Here is a 26133-nt window from a genome sequence, read left to right on the forward strand (position 1 = left end):
CCAAGGCTGCTTGCAGTATGATCGTACTTCAGATAGTGGGATAAACAACTGACTGAGTTAGTGACAGGGCCAAAGATAATCAGTTGGGACAACTTTATGCTCCTCTGTTAAACTGGGTGCAGATCAAAGGCAAAGGAGAGATATAAAACTAGATTGAACAAGATAATTAACTTTTTGTAAGATGATTTGCATAGTTTTCTGCATTAAAATAGTGTTCAACACTGATACCAATCTTAATAGTAAAGCCTAAAATGCTTTTAAAAGAAATTGCATATTAAAATGTAAAATCCAGTTATCCTAATTCTTGACACTTGATGCCAACTTCTGTAGTGTGAACTGCAATTAAGCCAAATGGCTCCTGTTGGCAGTCTATAATCAAGAACTATTTCATGTTTACAAGGTAGATGGTATTACAGAACAAAACAAAGCACAAACAGTGCATTTCTCTGAATATTTATTTAATCGCTGGGTATTTTCAAAAAGTTCCCAAAGAATTTGCAGGTGATATATTGTCAATTCTTCTAGTATTTATTTGGGCATTTTGCATTTGCACGAATTTTTCTGTGTGGTGGTCTTTGACTTAATTTTGTGGACATGATTAAAGTGTTTTGTCTTATGTGAATTTTGAGATTGCAATGCTTTCATTTTTCCTGTATTAGCATACCTGTGATCTTTCACAAGTTATTACTTACATAAACCAAGCATCTGCTTACGAACCTGAGTTGCTTCCGGATGCTATCTTTTAGAAGAATACAACTATCTACCTGTCTCAGTCTACTTGAACTCTGTAGTTGTGACCCTGCTAAAAATTCCAGTTTCTGACTGAAATGGTGTTTTGATAGTGCATAACTTTTTAAAAAATTCCACAAAACAACCTATTTTTGTTGTGTGATCGGAATTCATTCTTGTGCCTCCTGTTAAGGTTTGGGATTCACCAGTTACCCAAAAGGATAGTCAAGGTGATTTAAAATAGTTTATTATGAAACAATAGATTAAAATGATGCAATTCTAAATAGCCAAGAAAAATATATAACTGTAGTTATGGGGTTAGAAATCTCACCACACCAGGTTATAGTCCAACAAGTTTATTTGGAAGCACTAGCTTTTGGAGTGCTGCTCCTTCATCGGGTGGGTGAGGTGGTCTCCAAATCATGTAGTTATGGGGTCAGTGATCAACTGATCCCAATGAATGAATGTAACCAATCTCTGTAGCTGTAAGTGGCAATCTTTTCATTTGTAAGCAGTAGTTTTCTTGTTTTCTGAATTGAATTGAATTTATTGTCATATGTACCGAGGCACAGTGAAAAGCTTTGTTGTGTGAGCAGTACAGACAGAATACATAGTTAAGTAGCATAGGTCATAAATAATAGGTAAACAGTGGCAAAAACTGAATATAGGTACAGGCGAATGTTAAGAGTTTGAGTCCATTCAGTACTCTAACAACAGTAGGGTAGAAACTGTTTTGAAACTGGTTGGTATGTATGTTCAGGCTTCTGTACCTTCTCCCTGATGGTGGAGTTTGTAGAAAAACATTGTCAGGGTGGGTTGGATCTTCAAGAATGCTGACGGCCTTTCCTTGACCTGGTGGATGGATTTGTAGATGGGAGGTTGGTCTTTGTGATTGTCCAGGCCGAGTTCACCACTCTCTGTAACCGTCTCCGATCTTGAATGGTACAGTTGCCATACCAGGTAGTGATACGTTTAGATAGAATGTTCTTGGTGGTACACCTATAAAAATTGGCAAGGGTGTTCATCGTAATGCCATATTTCCCCAGCTGCCTGAGGAAGAGGAGATGTTGGGCCTTTGTAACCAGTGCGTCCACTTGAAGAGTCCAAGAAAGCTTGTTGTGGATGACTGCTCCCAGGAGCTTGACACTCCACTCGTTTCACCTCTGTGCTTTAATGTGCAAGGAGGCAGGAGTAACATCCTGCCGAGAGTCAGTAATGAGGTCTTTGGTTTTGCTGGCATTGAGAGCTAGGTTGTTTCGTCGCCATCCGAGATTTGACCAACTATGGTGATTTCATCAAACTTGTAAATGGCATTAGTCTGGTATTTGGCGATGCAGTCATGGGTAAACAATGAGTACAGTAGGGGGCTGAGTAATCTCACCTGGAGGGCTCCAGTGTTGAGTGTTAGTGAGGATGAAATGTTGTCCCCAATCTTCATTGATTGTGGCCTGTGGGTCAGGAAACTGAGGCTCCAGTTGCAGAGAGTAGGGCTTAGTCAGAGATCACTAAGTTTAGTAATCATCAGTCTCAAGAGGATGATAGTGTTGACTACAGTTCAGGCTTCAATGAGTAGGATTCTTACGTAGCTGTTCTTGGTGTCAGGATGTTCTAGGGAGGAATGAAGTACAAGTGATATGACATCTGACATGGATCTGTTGGTCCGATAGGCAAATTTGGAGTGGGTCAAGAGTAGTGGGGAGGCTGGAATTGACCAGTCTTTCAAAGTACATAATGACCACTGAAGGTAGGGCCACTGGGCAGTAGTCATTGAGACATGCTGCATGAGCCGCCTTAGGCACAGGATTGATGTTGGCCCCCTTGAAACATGCAGGAACAGTGGCCTACTGCAGGGAGAGGTTGAAGATGTCCAAGAAGACCCCTTCCAGTTGATCTGCGCATGCTCTGAGTGCACGGCATGGTGCTCCGTCTGGTCCCATCGCTTTTCTTGGATTCACATGAAGGAAAGCTGATCTGACTTCTGATGCAGTGACTGCTGGGATAGGTTCGTCAGGACTTGTCTGAATAGGTGTAACCTGTCCACAGAAATTCTGCTCAAAGCGAGCATAGAAGATATTGAGACGATCTGGGAGGGATATGTCATCGTCTGCTATCTTGAACTGTCTCTTTTTAGAACCTGTGATGTCATTCAGTCCTTGCCATAGACGCCGTGTGTCTGTCTGGGTCCCTAGTTTGGATCGGTATTGGACTTGGCTGTCTTAATGGCTCTGCGAAAGTCATACTTGGATTCCTTATGTTTGAGTGGGTCTCCTGATCTGAAGGTCTCGCACCTGTTTTTAGCAGGATCTGTATGTCCTGATTCCTCCAGGGTTTCCTTTTGGGGAACACCTGGATTGACTTCCTCAGTATACAGTCCTTCACACACTTGCTGATCAAGTCTGTGACGGTGGTGGCATACTTGTCCAAGGTATCTGTGGACTGTTTTGAGCATGGCCCAATCAACCATTTCCAGACAGCACTGGATTTGATCCTCTGCCTCCTCTGACCATCACTGGACCTGTATTCTCAAAGGGCTCTCCTGCTTTTGCCTGTAAGCTGGGAGAAGGAGCGCGTCATTGTGGTCAGAGTTCCCGAAATGAGGGTGGGGGAGAGCGGTAGGCATCCTTCAGTGGTGTAGCAGTGGTCAAAAATGTTCGGGCTTCTGGTGGGGCAGGTAATGTTCTGGTGGTACTTGGGCAACATCTTTCCTTTGATTGAAGTTGCTAGTCACAATGAAACAGGGCCTCTGGGTGTTCCATCTCCAGGGTGTTAGTGGTGGAGTACAGCACTTTTGCTTGTGGTGTTTTGTACACAGTAGTTAGTATAGCAGCGGTAAATTCCTGTGGTAGATAGAAGGGGTGGCATTTGATGGTGAGGAGTTCAAGGTTTGGGAAGCAATGGCTGCCCAGGGTTGCAATGCCCATGCAACACAAGTTGTTGATTTAAAAGCTTTATCTTCTCCGTGCCGTCTGTTTTAGGAACCTCTTTGTCCTCTGCTAGATGAGGGCTGCCCCTTCAACCTCCAGAATGTATTAGTGTATTTTAGTTCAAAGGTTTGTGTTCGACCACTTTCATATCATCCAACTGGTCAGTGACCAAAGGACAGGTACCCAAATTGTGAATCATCTGTAAGGCACACGTTTATAAAAGAAGTTTCAAGACTTGTCGCCATCGATTTAAGGGATGTTAACATGGAAGCCTGTACCAGTAGACACTGCCACAAGCCTCTAATAGCACCGTTTTCCTTAGTAGTTTGCTTTGTTCACCTTGGTCTCTGAACAGTTCAGATTTTTCTAGAGAGGAAGCGAAACAACCTTCTACCTGTTAGCCTTGTACTGTGCTTGCTAATTCTATAATATTCTGAAAAGTATCATTTCTTAGATGGTGAACAGACCAATGGTATGGAATACATTTATGCAATGTAAAGCCTGTACATTCCCAATCTCTTCTAGTGGTTTTACATTTTAGCCACTGGTGACTGAAAGCTTACATAAGGCAGTAAGCATTGGATGTTGGGCAAGTGGGACTGGGGATGGGAAGAAGAATTTTTGAGGGGCCCAAAGTTTGTGGAGATGAGCAGAATTCAAGAGCCCTTGAGAGTAGAGTAATGAAGGTTGCCTTGTGCATTTCAAGCCTTGGGTAGGAGTCGAAATGATGGGCAGGGGCTTGGATCTAGGTCAGATAGTAGGCAATGGTCGCAAATAGACTGATGTGACCTGTGATAATGCCACACCATGAAATGGAGTTTGTTGTGAGAGTGCAGTATACAATTTTTAAAATTGAGCTAAAGATGATAGGGCTTTTATTTTACTCAGGCATTTAGTCATAGAAATACAACATAGAAACAGCAGAAAGGTAGAGCTGGGTTTCATCAGCACATTTAGAGAAGTTACCCCCTTATCTGTAAATTGTTTGTGAAAGTGGTTGATTGGTATCAACTGGTGAATCAGTTGAGTTTCTACAATAAACAGAGCCAAACTGCTGTTGGAGTAGAAGGTGTATTCTTGTAATGTTGTACTCTATAAATGAATGCAAAAGTACTGATTGGTTACCATTCGAGACTTGAACTAATTTCTGGATTAGTAACAAAGTGGCTGCCCAAAAGTGAAGGTTAGAACCAAGTTGGGGGGAAGAAATCAGAAGGGAATATACAGTACTGGTTGGTTTTGTAAAAAATGGCAGGAAACAAATTTAAATTGGACTGCAATCATAATTAACAATGTTCTGACCTTGAACATAGAAGATAGAAAGGGGGCAAGAAAAGAGGGGGAGTGGTGTTTTTGACAAGTATTACTGCTGTACTCGGATGATATTTGTTATGAAGATATCGAGGTCCTGTACCTTTTAAGAAAGTTGAAAAGCTTCCAAGGTCTGCCTGACACATCGCAAAGTGTTCTGAACAAGGTAACAATGCAACATTGAAGGAGCGGGAGCAGCAGAGGAATTGTTAACCAGCAGGGGACTGGTTAAAAATGTACTTTTTTATGGTTTATCTATTAATTCTTTTTTAGAAAAAGACTATAGTAGAGAGGTATCAGAAAGTATTTTAACTGAAATTTATACGAAGTAATAAAGTAATTAACTAAGCAGAGATGGCTGGGCGGGTGATGTGCTGTAGCTGTATGATGTGGGAGATGGCTGTTCCCATTGTAAATGGCAGTGACCACATCTGTGGCAAGTGTTGGTTGCTGGAAAAACTCCAGCTCAGAGTTGATGATCTGGAATCTGAGCTTCAAACACTGCGGCACATCCGGGAGGGGGAGAGTTATCTGGACACTTTGTTGCAGGAGGCAGTCACACCTGGGAGATTAAGTAATTCACATTCAGTTAGTGATCAGGGACATCCAGAGTGTGACTGTAAGTGAGGCAGGCAGGGGGAACTTGAGTTCAGGAGTGCAGGAGCCTCAGCCCTTGACCTTGTCCAAAAGGTATGAGATTCTTGCTCCCTGTACCGATGAGGAAGAGGACTCTGGACAGGATAAGTCAGCTGACCACAGTACCATGGTGCAGAAGGCCATTCAAGAGGGGGGAGCAAAAAGACAAGTAGTTGTTACAGGGGATTCTATAACTGGGGGGATGGATTGTATCCTATGCAAGCCGGATCGGGAGTCTCGCGTGGTGTGTTGCCTGCCCGATGCTAGGGTGCGGGACATCTCCGACCGGCTTGAAAGGATATTGGAGCGGGAGGGGGAGGATCCAGTTGTTGTGGTCCACATTGGGGCTCACAACATAGGCAAAGCTAGGGCGGAGGACCTATTTGGGGACTATCAAGCACCAGGAAGGAAATTGAAGTACAGGTCCTCAAGGGTCATAATCTCCGGATTACTGCCCGAGCCACGTGCCAATTGGCATAGGGATAAGAAAATTAGAGAAGGGAAAGTGAAAGCAATAGGGAGTATGGAGTTAAATGGAAAGATAAGCAGGAGGATAACATGTATGCAATGGATTTAAGCTTGAGGCAGACTAGGAATGCAACAAAAAGGAAGGATAACTTAGGGCATCTTATGACTTCCAATATCTCTCATGATAAGAAAGTTAGCATTAAGGCACTTTACCTGAATGCTCGTAGCATTCGTAAAAAAGTAGATGAACTAACAGCACAGATCATCGTGAATGATTGATGTGGTAGGCATCACCGAGACATGGCTGCGGGGGGTTCAGGACTGGCAGTTAAACATCCAAGGATTTACAACTTATCGAAAAGATAGGGACGTGGGCAGAGGGGGCGGAGTGGCCTTGTTAGTTAAGAACAAAATTAAATCTATGGCACTGAACGACATAGGTTCAGATGATGTGGAGTCTGTGTGGGTGGAATTGAGAAATCACAAAGGCAAAAAACCATAATGGGAGTTATGTACAGACCTCCTAACATTAGTCAGGACGAGGGGCGCAACATGTACCGGGAAATAGAAAAGTCCTGTCAGAAAGGTGAGGTCACAGTGATCATGGGTGACTTCAATATGCAGGTGGACTGGGTAAATAATGTAGCCAGTGGATCCAAAGAAAAGGAATTCATGGAACGCTTACAGGACGGCTTTTTGGAATAGCTTGTCATGGAGCCCACAAGGGAGCAGGCTATTCTGGACCTAGTGCTATGTAATGAACCAGACTTTATAAAAGATCTTAAAGTAAGGGAACACTTAGGAAGCAGCGATCATAATATGCTAGAGTTCAGTCTGCAGTTTGAAAGAGAGAAGGTAAAGTCGGATGTAATGGTGTTACAGTTAAATAAAGGTAATTACGAGGGCATAGAGAGGAACTGACGAAAATCGACTGGAAGCAGAGCCTAGCGAGGAAGACAGTCGAGCAAAAATGGCAGGAGTTTGTAGGTATAATGGAGGACACTGTACAGAGGTTCATCCCCAAGAAAAGAGAGATTATCCGGGGAGGGATTAGACAGCCATGGCTGACAAAGGAAGTCAGGAAATGTATTAAAGAAAAAGAGAGATCCTATAAAGTGGCCAAGAGCACTGGGAAATCAGAAGATTGGGAAGGCTACAAAAACAAACAGGATAACAAAGAGAGAAATAAGGAGAGGATCAAATATGAAGGTAGGCTCGCCAGTAATATTAGAAACGATAGTAAAAGTTTCTTTCAATACATAAGAAACAAACGACAGGCAAAAGTAGACATTGGGCCAATTCAAACTGATGCTGGAAGGCTAGTGATGGGAGATAAGGAAATAGCAGGAGAACTTAACAAGTACTTTGCTTCAGTTTTCACAGTGGAAGACATGAGTAATATCCCAACAATTAAAGGGAGTCAGGGGCTGAGTTGAGTATGGTTGCCATTACAAAAAAGAGAGTGCTAGAAAAGCTAAAAGGTCTTAAAATTGACAAATCTCCTGGCCTCAATGGGCTACATCCTAGGGTTCTGAGGGAGGTGGCTGAGGAAATAGCGGAGGCATTGGTTGAGATCTTTCAAGAGTCACTGGAGTGAGGGAAAGTCCCGGATGATTGGAAGATCGCTGTTGTAACCCCCTTGTTCAAGAAAGGATCAAGACAAAAGATGGAAAATTATAGCTGAAAATGTGTTGCTGGAAAAGCACAGCAGGTCAGGCAGCATCCAAGGAACAGGAGAATCGACGTTTTGGGCATAAGCCCTTCTCGTCGATTCTCCTGTTCCTTGGATGCTGCCTGACCTGCTGCGCTTTGCCAGCAACACATTTTCAGTTCTGATCTCCAGCATCTGCAGTCCTCACTTTCTTCTCCATGGAAAATTTATAGGCCAATTAGCCTAACCTGTGTTGGTAAAATTCTAGAATCCATCGTTAAGGATGAGGTTTCTAAATTCTTGGAAGAGCAGGGGTCGGATTAGAACAAGTCAACATGGATTTAGTAAGGGGAGGTCGTGCCTGACAAACCTGTTGGAATTCTTTGAAGAGGTGATAAGTGGGTTAGACAAGGGAAACTCTGTGGATGTGGTCTATCTAGACTTCCAAAAGGCCTTTGATAAGGTGCCACACGGGAGGCTGCTGAGTAAGGTGAGGGCCGATGGTGTTCGAGGTGAGCTACTGGTATGGATTGAGGATTGGCTGACTGACAGAAGGCAGAGAGTTGGGATAAAAGGTTCTTTTTCGGAATGGCAGCCGGTGACCAGCAGTGTCCCGCAGGGTTCAGTGTTGGGGCTGCAGCTGTTCACGTTATATATTAATGATCTGGATGAAGGGACGGGGGGCATTCTAGCGAAGTTTGCCGATGATACAAAGTTAGGTGGACAGGCAGGTAGTACTGAGGAAGTGGGGAGGCTGCAGAAGGATCTAGACAGTTTGGGAGAGGGTCCAGGAAATGGCTGTTGAAATTCAACGTGAGCAAATGTGAGGTCTTGCACTTTTGTGGAAAAAAGAATACAAGCATGGACTACTTTCTAAACAGTGAGAAAATTCATAAAGCCAAAGTACAAAGGGATCTCTGAGTGTTAGTCGAGGATTCTCAAGGTAAACATGCATGTTGAATCTGTGATTAAGAAAGCGAATGCAATGTTGTTATTTATCTTAAGAGGGTTGGAATATAAAAGCAGCGATGTGCTACTGAGCCTTTATAAAGCTCTCGTTAGGCCCCATTTGGAGTACTGTGTCCAGTTTTGGGCCCCACACCTCAGGAGGGACATACTGGCACTGGAGCGTGTCCAGCGGAGATTCACACGGATGATCCCTGGAATGGTAGGTCTAACATACGAGGAACGGTTGAGGATCCTGGGATTGTACTCATTGGAGTTTAGAAAGTTAAGGGGAGATCGAATAGAAACTTACAAGATAATACATGACTTGGAAAGGGCGGACGATAAGAAATTGTTTTCATTAGGCGAGGAGATAAGGACCCGTGGGCACAGCCTTAGAATTAGAGGGGTTAAATTCAGAACAGCAATGCGGAGACATTTCTTCAGCCAGAGAGTGGTGGGCCTGTGGAATTCAGTGCCGCAGAGTTCCGGGACGCTAAATGGCTTCAAGGCCAAGATTGATAAATTCGTGATGTCACAAGGAATTAAGGGCTACAGGGAGAATGCTGGTAAGTGGAGTTGAAATGCCCATCAGCCATGACTAAATGGCGGAGTGGACTCGATGGCCCGAATGGCCTTACTTCCACTCCTATGTCTTATGGTCTTAATACTTGGTCAAAGCAACTGATAGTAGCTGGGCTGCCATGAGACACAAACAAATTCAAATTCAGCCAATCAGTTTAAATTATGCCCCAGGATGCCAAATTCCAATCAAGTTTGAATGCAGTATTTTGATAATGTTAAAACCAACAAAGTGATCTAATGTTTTGGGGTATAAGAACAGACATTTTGAACAGCTAGAGAGAGAACTGCCAAAAGACCAACACATGTCGGCTGCTGGCTCAAGAGCTCTCTGAGAGGTACCTGTCTGAGGGGAGTCTGCGCCGTAGAACATCAAAATTGGCCTGGAGAGAATCTACAGAGGAAACTCGGCAAAGCTGACTTTTTTTGTAAATTTGAATTGGGATTTTTTTATTGTAGAGTGGGAGGTAAAAGGTAGGTTTAAGAGAAAGGAGTTGTAAAAAGTTGTTTAAATATTCTCTGTTGGATTTCAAGAATAAATTTTGTTTTTACTTTTAAAAATTTACCTCTGGGATAGTTCTTCGCCTCTCTAATTTTAACAGATTACACCACTGGGTGAATCTTTTCTGTGTAGCTAGTTTAAATTAGCAGAGGAGTTATCCCGTATCAGATTAGGGGCTCATTGCCAGGATTTGATGTGTTCCGTTCTTTGATTCGTGGATTTGAACAGATTTAGACAGATTTGAATAGACGTAGGGTACGAAAAAGCCTAGTAGATTTAAACATTTGCAGGTTAGTGTTGTAGATCTTTAAATAAAATGTAGGTGAGACAGTTTTGTTTAATTTCAGTGACTTGTGGTTGATTAAATTAAAAGTGAGAGAAATGACTCTTAAAATTGCTAAAGATGTTCTGGGGTTTGAAGATAATTCTTAAGTTTGTCAAGAAAGTTGAGAAGGAAAGAAAAAGGTCATACTTTTAGAATTAACAAAGAAGTTTGATTTAGGTTTAACAAAGGACAAAAGTAAAGCTCAAATTGTAACGGAATTACTCAAACACTTTGTATCAGAGAAACAGACTAGTGTAGTACAAGTAGAAAAAGAGGGAGAAGGTTCTTAGCTGAGCCAAGGCGGTGGGGGGGTGGAGAGAAGAAAGGGAGAAACAAAGAATTTGGACTTGGATGAATAAGCCACAACTTGTCAAGGTAACATGATGGAGATTAAAAGAGAAGGTAGTAATATATATAAATATGTCAAAACTCTGCCACATTTTGAGAGATGTTGAAGCCGCCTTTATTTCATTTGAAAAAATTGGCTAGACAGATGGAGTGGTCTGAGGATTTATGGGTAATGCTAGTTCAGACTAAACTGGTAGGCAGAGCTAGTGAGATATTTGTTGTGTGGTCAGATGAGGGTTCAAAAGATTATGAAGAGATTAAACAGGCTATTTTAAGTGCTGATGAATTAGTACCAGAAGCAGATAGACAGCAGTTTAGAAATGCAAAGAAGGAACCAGATCAGACTTGTATTGATTTTGAAAGAATTAAACAGTCATTTTGATAAATGGGTGCGTGCTTTAAAAATAGGTAGGACCTATGAGGCTCTGAGAGAGAGTATACTACTGGAGGAGTTTAAAAACGCACATCCAGGGATGGTAAGAATTCATGTGGAGGGACAGGAAGTTCAGGAAGTGAGAAGAGCAGCAGATGAATGCATGTTGGTGCATAAGACAAGCTTCTGGCCAGAATTTCGTCCTGCGAGGGATAGAAGTTGGGAGAAGGGGGGGGAATCATATACTAGTAAACTGAGAATAGAGAATGCTAGTAAGAGTTTACCACCAGTTTTAAAAAAAGAAGCCCAAGAGGGTAGCATAGAGATGAAAGGCCTCTGGTGATTCCACTGAGATAAAGTGGGGCACGTAAAGTCAGTGCTGGCCATTAACGAAAGGCACTGTGGGAAAAGATGTGGTAAAAGAAGCTAAGCCTGTGGCAATAATGAAAGTAGTAAAGGAGACCCCAAGAACAGCTGAGAAATTGCAGGAGAATGCGTAGCCTAGGCAGGAACTGGTTATGAAGTTAGTACCTGCTCTCTACAAAGAATTTGCTTCTCCAGGTAAAGTTAATTCTGAACATGGGGAGAGGACAAGAAGTTATAATTTTGAGATATAGGATCTAACTGGTCGCTGATAGTAAGGGATGAGTGTTTATGCACTCTTTCTGATCTGTTACCCGAGAGTATGGCAATTTGTGGGATAGATGGGCAGAAATGTAGTGTTCCCCTATGTAAGATTGGATTGGAGTGCCAGCTCAAGACTGGGGAAGTTACGATGGGAGTGATTGACAGAGTGTCAGTTTCAAGAGTTCCGTTTGTTATTGGGAATGATTTAGCAGAATCCACGGTAGGAGGGACACTCCATGTTATGAAGAAGCCCAAGGAAGACCAAGAAACTGAGGAGTTTAAACAGAAATATCCTGATATTCTCCCACTATTGTAAATCACAGCACGAAATGTAAAGAGAAACATGAAGGAGTTGAGGTTCAATTAGTAGACTCCCAGTTTGACTTAACAGTGCAGGAAAAACCTGAACAGGTACAGGACAGACAGAAGTATTTAGTTCTGAGTGGCTAAGGGACTTGCAACAGCAAGACAAAATGATAGAAGATATATATGTAGATATGTACTCTGAAAAGGAGGCAGAGGATATTCCTGGGAGTTGTTATCTGAAAGATAGAATCTTAAGGCTGAAATGGAGACAATGGCAGGTTACTGCAGAGGAGAAATGGACTGAAGTGCACCAGATTGTGTTGCTGGTAGCATACAGACAGGATGTGTTAGGAATAGCATGTGAACTATCAGTAGGAGGTCACTGAGGGGTACGAAAGACTCTAGCTAAGGTACAAAAACATTTTTATCGGCCTGGAATGCACAAGGAAGTGGTTAACTTTTGCTGTACGTGTCATACATGCCAAATGGTAGGTAAACCACAGGCGATAATAACACCAGCATCTTTGCCAATTCCCACATTTTGAAGAACCTTTCACGTAGGTTATAACTGATTTGTGTCGGTCCCCTCCTGAGAACTAAAAGTAGGAACCAGTAATTGTTAACCATAATGGATGTGTTTGCCAGATTTCCAGACGCAACTCATTACAGAGTATGAAGGCAAAAAAGGTGGTAGAGGAATTAGTAGCTTTTGTTTTCACACGGTATGGCTACCCAGAGAGATTCAATCGGACCAAGGGTCAAATTTTACTACTATGCTGTTTTAAAGAGGTTATGGTAACTTAGGTATACAGCACTTGAAATCCAATGTGTATCATCCTGAATCCCAGGGAGCTTTAGAATGGTGGTGTCAGACCTTGAAGACCATGTTGAGAGCATAATGTCAAGATTACCCGAATCATTGGGATAAAGGTATTCTATTTCTATTGTTTGCTAATAGAGGTGCCCCAAACTAATCTACTCAGTTGGGCATGAAGTGAGAAGCCACTTAAAAATTAATTAAAGAAACATTGACAGGACCAAAGTTGGAGATCTCTCACTTAGATTATGTATTTGAGGTGAGGGAGAGATTAAATTGAGTAGGTGAGTTACCTCAGCAGCACCTAAAAAGGGCACAGTATAGAATGAAGCAGGTGGCAGATAACAGGTCTGCCACTTTGACGTTTTTCCAAGGGGATGGCATGTTAATACTTTTACCATTGATAGCTTCTTTCAAAGCCAGGTTTAGTGGTCCCTATCAAATTGAGAAAAAGTTGAGTCAGGTGAACTATCTCGTAAAGATGCCAGATAGGAAAAAAAATAATCAGGTATGTTGTGTGACCATGTTAAAACCATATTACACTAGAGAGAAAGAACTGGAGAAACAGGTGTTACTACCCCGCAAAGTGAGGAATCAAATCCATATGATGTGGATTTTGATGTGCCTCAAAATAGATTAAAAAATGAAGAAATCCTTGAGGAATGGGATAGGTTAGTAAACTGTCGGTCTCAGGATATGGAGTGCAGTTGAAAGGTTTGTTACTGCAGTATAAGGACATATGTAAGAATCAGCTGGGGAGTACTAATGCTATTGTACATGAAGTAGATGTGGGGACTACTGCTCAGATAAAACAACACTCCTATCAACTTAATCCTTTCAAAGCCAGACAGATCCAGATGGAGGTGGAAGCCATGTTCTCTGAGGATATCGTCAAACTGAGCTAGAGCGAGTGGTGTTCGCCAATCGTCTTAGTTCCCAAACTGGATGGCACTCAATGATTTTGTGTGGAGTATGGGAAGGTCACCTCTGTTACAAAATCTGACTCCTGTCCAATTCTGAGATTGGGGGAACTGTAGCGAGAAAGTCGGACCATCCAGCTGCATCATCAAGTTGTACTTAATGTGTGGTTACTGGCGGGTACTTTTATCAGAGATGGCGAAAGAAATTTCTGCGTTTGTAACCCCACATGGGCTATATCAATTTAAAATGATGCCCTTTGGAAGAAGAACATACCCACCACATTTGAAAGACTCAGGAACAGAGTTGTGCATGGGTTAACAACAAACTGTACAGTCTATTTGGATGATGTACTGATGTTTCGTAAGTACTGGAAGGATCACATGGTACAGTTGGCAGAACTCTTCGAATGACTACGAGTAGCAAAACTGGTAATAAACTTAAACAAAACAGTAATCGTGATAGCAGAAGTGACGTTCTTGGAACAAAACATTGGTCATGGAAGGTTGACCCCACAGAATGCAGAAACAAAGGCCATCAAGGAATTTCCATGACCAACCTCTATGAAAGAAGTGCTTTGGTTTTTGGGACTAAGCAGATTCTATCGGAAGTTTGTTCCAAACTTCACTCTAGTGGCACTGTTAACTGACTTACTGAAGAAGAACACACAGTTTCGGTGGACAGAACAACACCAGGAGGCGTTTGACCATTTGAAAGCAGTATTAACCATTGCACCAGTTTTAGTTTCGCCAAACTTTTGAAAACCTTTTAAAGTTGCCATCGATGCCAGTGACATAGGAGTTGGAGTTCTACTGCTACAGGAAGATAATGGGATTGAACTGCCAGTTGGTTACTTTTCAAAGAAACTCAACATCCACCAGAGGAAATATACCAAGATCGAAAAGGAACTATTGAGTTTGGTACTGGCCTTACAACATTAAAATGTTGTAATGTCGCAAACAATGCGTTGGAAACGGTTATGTACACAGACCACGATCCTCTTTCATTTTTGGAATGGTTTAAAGACAAGAATATGCAACTATTTCATTGGAGTCTTATGTTATAAACTTTTAATTTACATATTGTACATGTTGTGGGTCATAAGAATGTAATTGCAAATGCGTTATCACTTCATCAGTTACATCCATGATAAGATCGATATCTATTCAGTGTTTTATATTGATGCACAAAGAAGTTAATTTGAACTTGGATTAAAGTCTTATGTATGTCATGATATTGTGGTTAAGGAATAGAGGGGAAAAAAATGAAGCCATCTTATCATTATGATGGTTTTTTTTTCTTAAGGGTGGAGGTGTTATAAAGGTGTAGAGGTCCTTTGCCTTTAAGAAAATTGAAACGCTAGCAAGGCCTACCCGACATAGCACAGTGTTCTGAACAAGATAACAATGTAACGTTTGGGCAAAACAGCTAGCAGTAGCTGGGTTACCACAAGACAGCCAAATTTGCATTTGTTTTTGATCAGTTTTTAAGTTATGCCCCAAGATACCAAACTCCAATCAAGTTTGAATGTAGTATTTTGATAATGTTAAAACCAACGAAACAATCCAATGTTTTGGGGTATAAGAACGGACATTTTGAACAGCTAGAAAGAGTTCTGCCAAAAGACCAACGCATGTAGGCTGCTGGCTCAAGAGTGCTCTGAGAGGTATCTGTCTGTGGGGAGTCTGTGCTGCAGAACATCAAAGCCAACCTAGAGAATCTACAGAGGAAACTCTGCAAAGCTGACTGGTTTTGAAACGTGATTTTTTTTTTGTAAATCTGAATTAGAATTTTTTATCTGACTAATATTGTAGAATGAGAGGTAAAAGGTAGGTTTAAGAGAAAGGAGTTGTAAATAGTTGTTTTAATATTCTCTGTTGGACTTCAAGAATAAAGTTGTTAATTTTTACTCTAAATATTTACCTCTGGGATAGTTCGTTGCCTCCTGAATTTAAGATTACAGCACAGGGTGAATCTTTTCTGTGTTACTGGTTTAAATTAGCAGAGGGGTTTACCCCGTGTCATAACGTTCCTGGGACTACATCCAGGGAAGTTATTTGGATGGAACTAAGAAGTAAGAAAGGAATGATCATCTTATTGGTATTGTATTATAGATCCCTTAATAATCAGCAGGAAATTGAGAAACTAATTTGTAAGGAGATTTCAGTCACCTGTACAAATAATATCGTGATGGCAAAGGATTTTAACTTTCCAAACATAGACTAGGAGTGCCGTTGTGTTAAGGATTTAGATGGAGAGGAATTTACATGTGTTAAGACAATTTTCTGATGTCCTTACTAGAGAAGGTGCAAAACTTGACCTACACTTGGGAAATAAGGCAGGGCAGGTGACTGGGGATTCAATGGGGGAGCAATTTGGGGCCAGCGACCGTAATTCTATTAGTTTTAAAATAGCAATGGAAAAGGATAGACCAGATCTAAAAGTTAAAGTTCTACATTGGAGGAAGGCTAATTTTGATCATACTAGGCAAGAACTTTCAAAACTGAATGTGGCAGATGTTCGCAGAACAATGGATGGCTGGAAAATGGGTAGCCTTCGGAAATGAGATAACGAGAGTCCAGAGACACTATATTCCTGTTAGGGTGAAAGGGAAGACTGGTAGGTTTAGGGAATGCTGGATGACCAGAGAAATTGAAGTTTTGGTTAAGAAAAAGGAGGAGGCATATGTCAGGTGTAACAGAGTACAAAGGCAATAGGAGTATACTTAAGAGGGAAATCAGGAGGGCAAAAAGAAGACATGCAATAGCTTTGGCAAAGAGAGTTATGGAGAATCCAAAGAGATTTTATAAATATTAAGATCAAAAAGGTAACTAGGGATAGAATAGGGTCCCTCAAAGATCAGCAAGGCAGCCTGTGTGGAGCTGCAGGAGATGGTGAGATATTAAATGAGTATTTTGCATCCGTGTTTACTGAGAAGGACATGAAAGATGTATAAATAAGGGGAAATAGATGGTGATATTTTGAAAAATGTCCATATTACAGAGGTGGTGGTGCTGGATGTCTTGAAGCATAAAAATGGATAAATCCCCAGGACCTGATCACGTATACCCTAGAAATCTGGGAAGCTAGGGAAGTGATTGCAGGGTCCCTTGCCGAGATACTTTTTTTGTATCATCGATAGTCACAGGTGAGGTGCCGGATGACTGGAGGTTGGGTGACTGAGTGCCACTATTTACGAAAAAGGTGGTAAAGAACAGGCAGGGAACTATAGACTGGTGAGCCTGACATCAGTGACGGGCAAATTGTGAGAGGAATATTTTTGGAAAGGACTGATTAGGGATAGTCAGCATGGCTTTGTGCGTGGGAAATCATGTCTCATGAACTTGATTGAGTTTTTTTAAAAGAAGTAACAAATAGGATTGATGAGGGCAGAGTGGTGGACACGATTTAATGGACTTTAAAGCATTTGACAAGATTCCTCATGGGAGACTGGTTAGCAAGGTTAGATCTCATGGAATACAGGGAGAACTAATTATTTGAATACAGAACTGGCTCGAAGGTAAAAGACAGAGGGTGATGGTGGAGTGGTAGTGGAGGGTTGGTTTTCAGACTGGAAGCCTATGACCAGAGATGTGCCACGAGGAATGGTGCTGGATCCACTGCTTTTCATCATTTTAATTCAATGATTTGGATGTGAACATAGGAGGTATAGTTAGTCAGTTTGCAGATGACACCAAAATTGGAGGTGGAGTGGACAGTGAAGAAGGTTACCTCCGAGAACAATGGGATCTTGATCCAATGGGCTGAGGAGTGGCAGATGGAGTTTAATTTAGATAAATATGAGGTGTTGCATTTTGGAAAGGCAAATCTGGGTGGGACTTATACACTTAATGGTAAGGTTCTGGGGAGTGTTGCTGAACAAAGAGACCTTGGAGTGCAGGTCCATAGCTCCTTGAAAGTGGAGTTGCAAGTAGATTGGATAGTGAAGAAGACGTTTGGTATGCTTTGTGTTACTGGTCAGACCATTGTGTAGGAGTTGGGAGGTCATATTGCAGCAGTACAGGACACTTAGGCCAATTTTGGAATATTGCATGCAATTCTGGTCTTCCTCCTATCAGAAGGATGTTGTGAAACTTGAAAGGGTTCAGAAAAGATTTACAAGGATGTTGCCAGGGTTGGAGGAATTGAGCAATAGGGAGAAGCTGAACAGGGTTGGGCTGTTTTTCCTGGAGCGTCAAAGGCTGAGGTGTGACTATAAAATCATGAGGGGCATTTAGGGTGGTGGGGGGGGCGGGTGGGGGAAAATTTAAAGGGACCTAAGGAATGATGCAGCGGATGATGCATGTATGGAATGAGCTGCCAGAGGAAGTGGTGGAGGCTGGTATAATTACAACATTTAAAAGGCATCTGGATGGTTATATGAATAGGAAGGGTTTAGAGGGCTACAGACCAGATGCTGGCAAATGGTTAGGATTAGGTTAGGATATGCAGTTGGCATAGATGAGTTGGACCGAAGGGTCTATTTCTGTGGTGTACCTCTCTATGACTCTGTGACTTGGGTGAGCAAGTGGGCCTGGTTACCTCCTTACCAAAGTGGAAAAACAGCCTAGTGTTGTTGGTACTTTCTGAGAGCTGAACACCTGTCAGTTGGATAGTAATGAAGTTTTGGACCTGCAATTAGTTTTTTGATTACATGCACAACATTGATCTCTTAAATGCATTTGAGGTATAATCAAGCTCAGTGCAGTTTAGAAAACAGATGGTCATTTAGTAATGAAGTATGTCATGCACTTGAATAAATTGTATATTTAAAAAAAACAATATTTTGTTCGAGGATTCCTGGACCAGAGCTAGCATGTAGGTTATATGGGCAACCACCTGATTTCTAACTGGTGTTTAGTCAGGAGGAGAGAGAAATCCTACTGGATCAGATATCTTTGAAAAGGATCGTGGGGAAACAACCATTTCCTTCAGCTTCTGTGAATCAATTGGGCATCTTTATTGATACAAAGAATAGAGGACTTGATTGCCAGACTTCAGAAATTGTCCAGGGATAAAGACAGCTGTACAGTAGCGCCTTGACATACGAATGACCCCGTTCACGAACAAGTCGGTTTACGAACTGGATTGTATGTAAAATTTTGCTTCTACGTACATACTAAATTCAAGGTATGAACGCAAAAAGCCCGTGTGTGACCACGTGGTTTCATTGTTCTGCTTTGCTGCGTTCTTGTTGAATGCAAAAGCTCTCTAGCCCCGCTTGATCACATTCAGTTCGTCTTTGGCGCATGCGCTGTGAACAGCCGTCCAAGCATTCTTACGCTATCCAAACAATGGGAAAAATTGATTCAGTTCGTGAACTTTTCGGTTTGCGAACCGGGTCCCGGAACGGATTAAGTTCGTAAGTTGAGGCGTTACTGTAATTTTGTTCTGGATTTAACTCCCCTGGTAGCTCCATCAATGTTTACTTGTAGGAAATATACTTGGCTTTGAAGTAATTTCTGATCAGTTTTTTTTTGGCTTAGTTTGTGATCTGTATAGAATTGGAGTCGACATATGAGCAATTCTTCAGGAAATACATGGGCCATTGAAGTGTATTACATTTTCTTTTAAAACTGTTGCTTTGTGTAAATCTGTTTTAGTAAACCTAGTAGTCATAACATTACTCCAGATATTGATTACATTTAATATTGAACATGACCCTTTTCATTAAGTAAATTCTATTATGATTGTTGATTTGATAGTTTGTGTACTGAATCACCAAGTAATCAAGCTACTGTTCTGTTCGGTGCAGGGAATTGCTGTTGTCTCATTACTAATGTAAAAACACTTCTGCACCACTGCATTATCTCTGCTGTTGAGCAAATGAAGTTTAAACCTTCTGAACAAAATAGTTGTGTTCGAACCTATTAGTTCACTATTAATAATCTTGGCATGATTCAAAGCACGTTAATGTGTCTCCTTCTCCCCTCACATCCCCAAAATTCCCATTCCTTCACACTGTTTTCCAAAGCGAATAATAAAACATAGCTGTCTTTGACAATGTTCTTTAATGTGCTACACCACAGACAACTTAATTTTAAAACTACACATTCTGCAGTCACATGATTGAGAACACAAAATTGTAAGTAAAATGTGCATGATAAACCCATAATCTTTCTCTTTAGCACAAGAGAACGCTCTTCAGATAATTATACAATAGTAACCAGTTCCAAAGCTTTTGTTCAATGTGTTTTTTAAGTGTTGTGGGGATTGGGGAACACTGAATAATTTAAATGTTATTAAAAATAAATTCTTGGCTTCCAGGTTGCTGGATCAAGTTTTCTTGCTGTAGTGTTGGAGATTGTAGCATAAGTGAGTTATGTGGGACCATTGAGACATCTCTGAATTCCCTTTAACCCCAGCTTTTTCAGTATCATCCCAGCCACTTCTACTTTTGTTTATGGTTTTCACCTGAAGTAAATGCCCTTGGTCTGTGCTTGACCATGCGAACACTCCTATGATTATTTCCCACTTCCAGTTTGTCTTGACCCTAGTTAAAATTCACGCTACTGTGTTGCTAAGAAACTTTAGCAAGCAAAACAAAAGATGAGAAGCAGAAAAACATCAGCAAAACAAGAGATTGAGAACTGGCAACAGGTGTGGATTCTAAACTATTTGCATGGATTTTCCCTAGAGCAATATAATCTGTGATCCATTACTATTATAACCAAACATTTGGGAGAATGTGAACTTACTGCATAAATAATATTTTATTTCCTTCTATTCTTCTACATCTGTAATGCTTGATTGTCACATTTGCTCAGATTTGAATTCTATTATCCCCATCTCCAAAGTAGATGGTGAATTCTTTTGGCTTGCTTATCATCTAAAGCCTAATTTAACTAAAATGAAATTAGATCCAAAGCTTGTCCCTCCCTACCTCCTTCATGAACAGCTGTCCAATTAAGTCTCCTAGCAATGTTTTGTCTTATCTCCCCTAATTTCAGTTATTTCCCAATTTGATTCTGCCAAAGGAGCCTGACATTACACTGATATCAAACAAGTTATCCTGCAACCAGTTCTTGCAATATATGTATCAAAAAAGGCAGCTCAGAATGGTAGTGAACATGAAATCCCAGCTCCAGCAGTTTGCGATTTGTTTTTTGCTTTGTATGTGCTGAGAGCAAACGTTTTGAGTCTTCCTTCATTTCTGCATTCAATGTTCCAACATGGCTATTTACAAGCTTATGAAAACACTAGCAGATTGCAATTATGAATCTTTTCCTTTGTTCACATTTATCCTATTTTGTTGCAACTCAGTCTTGGAATCTGGCTGCACTATTATCGTTCGTGTCTATATTGTGCAGAAGCTTGAAACAGTTGCACAATGGTGCACAAAAATATATGTAGGCAATTTCCCTTTCCGTTAAAAATGTTTGATTTAATCTCTTTGGTTCATATGGCAATTAAATACCTTTTCTATGGACCATTTTCTGATTGTTATAGGGTTCAGTTTTGCAAGATGCTATGATGCTATTCGATATCATAAACCCAGATATTTGTGGGAAGTGGATAATAGGCTGTAAACCAGTAACATGTAGATCTTACCAAATCTAAAGGCAGGACGTTGCCAATTGGGAAACAAAAGGTGACGGTCAGCCAGTGAATGCAAAGGAGAACTAGCAACAAGCGGCTAAAGTAGTGAACCTTGGAGATTGCTGGCTCTTGTCAACACAGATTGCTTGAGACAATCAAGGGCAGAAGGAACCTGTCATCAGGAGTTCTGGCTTTGTGTTTGATATTTGTATGTAGAGTGACCAACTGCTGGTTGAGGTTCTGAAAGTTTGCACCACCTCTTCCTGGTCCAAATGGAGTGCAGTTGCATACACTTTCCCTTGGGAGCCAGCATTTCCCATTGCTACATTCTCTGACCCCTGAGGAAACCTATGTAGTATCAGCTGATTTTTAAATTAGACTTTCATTCTATGAGGCTGATTCAAACATAATTATTTGTGTCCTGCCTCAGTGCATGCACTGCTATTTACTGTTGTCTTTCCTCACCCAACCATTTTAAAAAAAAAGATAAATTCAATATATCTGTGCTACCTACTTGGCATGGCAATCCTGGCAAGATGCTCTCTGGTCAGAGTTTCTAAAACATTGAGTCACAGTCTCAAAATAAAAGCTTTAGGACTTAGGGGTTTGTTGTCACTCAAGGACCAAATATCTTTGGAATTCTGCATCACCGAAAACACTCAATAGCTCATCTGTGATTATAGTTACGTCTGAGATTTTTGAATTTTTTAGTCAATTGTGCAAATATAGGTGTAGTGATCAAATGCATGGCGAGAGCTGATCAGTCCTGATTGTGTTTACGAACTCAGGATGGGGTTTAATGAATGATCTGCTCCTGTTCCTGTTTCTTATGCTCTTGCAAAACAGTTCCGCAAAGCCAACAAGAAAATTTAATTAGGGAAAGAAAAGAAAGTATGATTTGGACTCCTAATAATGAAACAATAGACTACGTTTGGAATATCGTGTGCAATTCTGGTCTCCCTCCTACAGTAAGGATGTTGTGAAACGTGAAAGGATTCAGAAAAGATTTACAAGGATGCTTCCAGGGTTGAAGGGTTTGAGCTATCGGGAGAGGCTAAATAGGCTGGGTCGGTTTTCCCTGGAGTGTCGGAGGCTGAGGGGTGACCTTAGAAGTTTATAAAATCATGAGGATTATGGATAGGATAAATAGACAAGGCCTTTTCCCTGGGGTCGGGGAGTCCAGAACTAGTGGGCATAAGTTTAGGGTGAGAGGGGAAAAAAATTTGACAGGGACCTAAGAGGCAACTTTTTTACGCAAAGGGTGTGTCCTCCCATCCTTGCCTCAGTCGAAGCAAAACACTCAGATATAGTTTTACCTCCATCTTTATTCTGGGCCCTGGGGGGAGTGAGTATGATTGCCCTTGTGCATGTGCACGTGGATGTGAGTTCTGTCTTCTCTTGAACAGCTGTTTCTCAATGAATTATGTAGTCACTTACAGAGAGGAGCATCCAGATAAGGCAAATTTGTATTGATTGGGTGACTGTTACAATCAGCGAGTATCGATAATCGAGATTAAGCCATCTGGTGTCATACAACGAGTAACTGGCACACATAATGAATGCTGTTCTACCTTGTTAACCCACTACCCTTGCCTCCAGTACCTCATTATTTACTGCAGTTCTTATCTGATCTGAGTCATGCTCAGTTGAACCTCTTGTTTCACAAAACTCAAAACTTAACTCTTTGCCTACCTGCTCATACCCTATACACATTTTCAGGTGGTGCGTGTATGGAATGAGCTGCCAGACGAAGTAGAAGAGGCTGGTACAATTACAACATTTAAAAGGCATCTGGATGGGTACATGAATAGGAAAGGTTTAGAGAGATATAGGCCAAGTGCGGGCAAATAGTTAGGATATGTTAGGTGAGGATATCTAGTCAGCATAGTAGAGTTGGATCAAAGAGTCTGTTTCCGTGCTGTACATCTCTGACTCTGTTATAAATAAGTCAAAATTTCAGTGCAGTCTTCTAAATTACCCCTATGTTCCAGTGGTTTCTCAGTTCTTCCAATGAGCCAATCACCCAGCTACCCTCTCAACTATTTATTGTTTCTCGCAGCTTTGTTCTTTGAGTTGCTACCTCTTTTCTCCAACTTCCAATGCAGATTCTCACTGATTTTATGCCATTCGACATGAGGCACTGACCATTGTTCTTAACCCCCATCCCCCATCTCCTCAGCCATTTACTTACAACCACTTGCAATCACTTGCTCGTTTGTTTCAAAATTAGTCCCCCTCACAAGTAGCCATTACTTTGACATTCTAGAGTGTGGTACCTGGACATCTGAAGTTGTGGCAATCAAAACTGGGATGAAGAGTGGAGAGATGTATAAGGCAAAATCAGAAGAATGTCAAGTTTACAAGGATGTAACTAGAGAATATCCCAAATATTGGGAAAGGCATAGCCATTTATTGAGACATAACAATGAGAATTTTAAATTGGATAAATTGCACTTATTGGTTCAGCCAGTGTAGGAGTGATGGGAAATCAAGATTTGTACAAATTATAAAAGATGGCTTGCAGAATTTTGAATGAACTCCAGTTTTGGAAGACTGAAAGATAGGAAATCAGGTATCAGAACATTGGAATAGTAGAAACTGGAAGCAAGAATGATTAAGTGCTTCAATGGAAAATAAGTTGAGGCAGGAGTGGAAACTGGTGATAGTACTCAGGTAATAGTAAACATCTTTGAAATGCAGAGATGTGGAGTTTTAGCTCTGTTTGAGTATGATGGTAATGACCGTCACTGTTTCTACCTAAATACAACTGTTTATCGAAAGGGGGTATGAAATCAGTTGAGTGAACAGAAGTTGCTGGAAAAGCTCAGCAGGTCTGGCAGCATCTTTGCAGAGAAATCAGAGTTGATATTTCGGGTGCAGTCCAGAGGACTGGTCACCAGACCTAAATCATCATTTCTGATTTCTCTTCACTGATGCTGCCAGACCCGAGCTTTTTCAGAATCTTCTGTTCTTGTTTCTGATTTACAGTATCCGTAGTTCTTTTCGGTTTTTATTTTGTGAGTGAACAGTTTGTTTGAGGGCTAAATACAATTGCCTGAAGCATCCCATGTTTAATTGGTGTAAATTGGCACTCATCTCGAGTTATGTTTTGATTAGTCTGACAATATAGAGATATATCATGTTTGAGAGAGGTAATGGCGATCGGAAGTTGTTCCTTTTAAGTCATTATTGAATACTTCCTGCTGCCTTGGGAAAACAGCCAGCATAACCAAAGACCCCTCCCAACCCAACTCTCTTTCCTTTCCACCCTCCGTCAGACAGACGATACGAAAATTTGAAATGTGGACCAACAAATTTAAGATCATCTTCCCTGCTGTTCTCAGACTTTTGGATGGACCTCTCATTCATTAGACTTGATCTTTCTCCACAACACCTTCGCAGCTGTATATTCTGCATGTTGCTCTCTCACACTGAGGTGTAAGATATGATTTGGCTGGTTAGCAAGCAAAATAATACTTTTCACTGTATCTCTGTACATGTGACAATAACAAATCAAACTAAATCAAAACTGGTTGCTATGACTACCATCAATGTCCATTGAATACAAGAACATTTATAAGGAATCTGTAATTTTATAACATGAGCATGCTTGCCTCTGAGATCAGGTGAAACTTCCAGAAAAAATATTACTGGACTATGGAGAAAGTTGAGTTAACTGGGCTGTTCTTTTAAACACCCGGCCCAGATTTGGTGGGTAATGACTTCCTTCTATGTTGTACTATTCTATAATTCTGTGAACTAAAGAAATTTAGAATGGCATATGAGTTGAGTAGGCCATTCAGCCCTAGAGTCTACTCTGCTATTAAATAAGATAATGGTTGATCTGATTGTAACCTTAAATCCACATTCCTGTCTAACTCTACTAAGCTTTCACCTCCTTGCTTAACAAAAATCAATCTACTTCTGCCTTTAATAACTTTGTTTGCACCACCTTTTCAGGAAGAGAGTTCCACAGACACTCAGCCCTCAAAAAAATGCCTCCTGTGTTTCAAATGGGCAACCCCTAATTTTTATTTTAAAACCGGTCTAGACTCTCACAAGAAAGCATTCCAGGTAAAAACATTCCACTCCTCTGTTAACACCCCTCACTCTTCTAAACTCCAGCAAATCCTAGCCTTAGAACTTTAGGAGTATATAGGTGGGCTGGTCAGATGGCCTGATCAGTGGCAAATGGAATTCAATCTGGAAAATTGTGAGGGGATGCATTTGAGCAGGGCAAACAAGATGAGGGAATATATGTGCATTGTAGGACCTTTGGAAAACACCAAGAATGAGAGGGAACATGGTGTGCATGTTCACTGGTCCCTTAAAATAATGGTGACAGGTGGATGAAGTAGCTAAGAAAGGCACATGGGATACTTGCCTTTATTAGCTGAGGCATAATGTTTTAAGGGTATGAAGGTTATGCTGGAACTATGTAAGAAGGAAGAGTATTGCATGGAATTCTGAAATCCATCTTCTAGAAGGGATGTGATAGCACTGGAGAGGGTGCAGAGGAGATTTACCAGAATGTTGCCCAGACTTGAGAGTTTTAGTTGTGAAGAAAGGTTTAATTGACTCTATTTATTTTCCTTAGAACAGAGGAGACTAATTGGGGGTGGGGGAGGGGTGTAATTGAGATATATAAAATTAAGGGGCATAGACAGGGGAAACGGGAAGAAACTTTGCTGTTGTGGAAGGATCAATGACCAGAGGATGTAAGATTTATGGTGGGGGTGCAGCCACTTTCGAGGGGATGTGAGGAGAAAATGGTTCATCCAGAGTGTCGTGGGAATTTGAAATTCACTGCCTATAAGGATGGTGGAGTCAGAAACTCTTGACATTTTGGAAATATTTAGATGCATACTTGTGATACCAAGACATTAATGCCAATGGGCCAAGTGCTGGAAAATGATATTAGAAAGTTGAGGTGATTTGTTTTTGACTGGCAGGGACTTGCTGGGCTGAAATACTTTTTTCTACACTGTAGACCTTCAACTGTATGCCTTCAAGTCTGTATGCCTAGCCTGTTCAGGCTTTTTGTCATAAGACAATGCTGTCTGTTCTTGCTATTTAACTGGGAAACCTTCTCTGAATGACTTCCAAGGTATTCACATCCTTCTTGAAATAAG

General features: G+C 41.1%; 1 protein-coding gene across 1 annotated transcript in view; it reads left to right on the forward strand.

Moving 5' to 3' along the window:
* Positions 1-26133, forward strand: part of ipo13b (importin 13b) — a 208565-nt gene that overhangs the window by 50370 nt on the left and 132062 nt on the right. The window lies entirely within an intron of this gene.

Source organism: Chiloscyllium punctatum, chromosome 7 (assembly GCF_047496795.1).
Source record: "Chiloscyllium punctatum isolate Juve2018m chromosome 7, sChiPun1.3, whole genome shotgun sequence".
Classification (NCBI taxonomy): domain Eukaryota; kingdom Metazoa; phylum Chordata; class Chondrichthyes; order Orectolobiformes; family Hemiscylliidae; genus Chiloscyllium; species Chiloscyllium punctatum.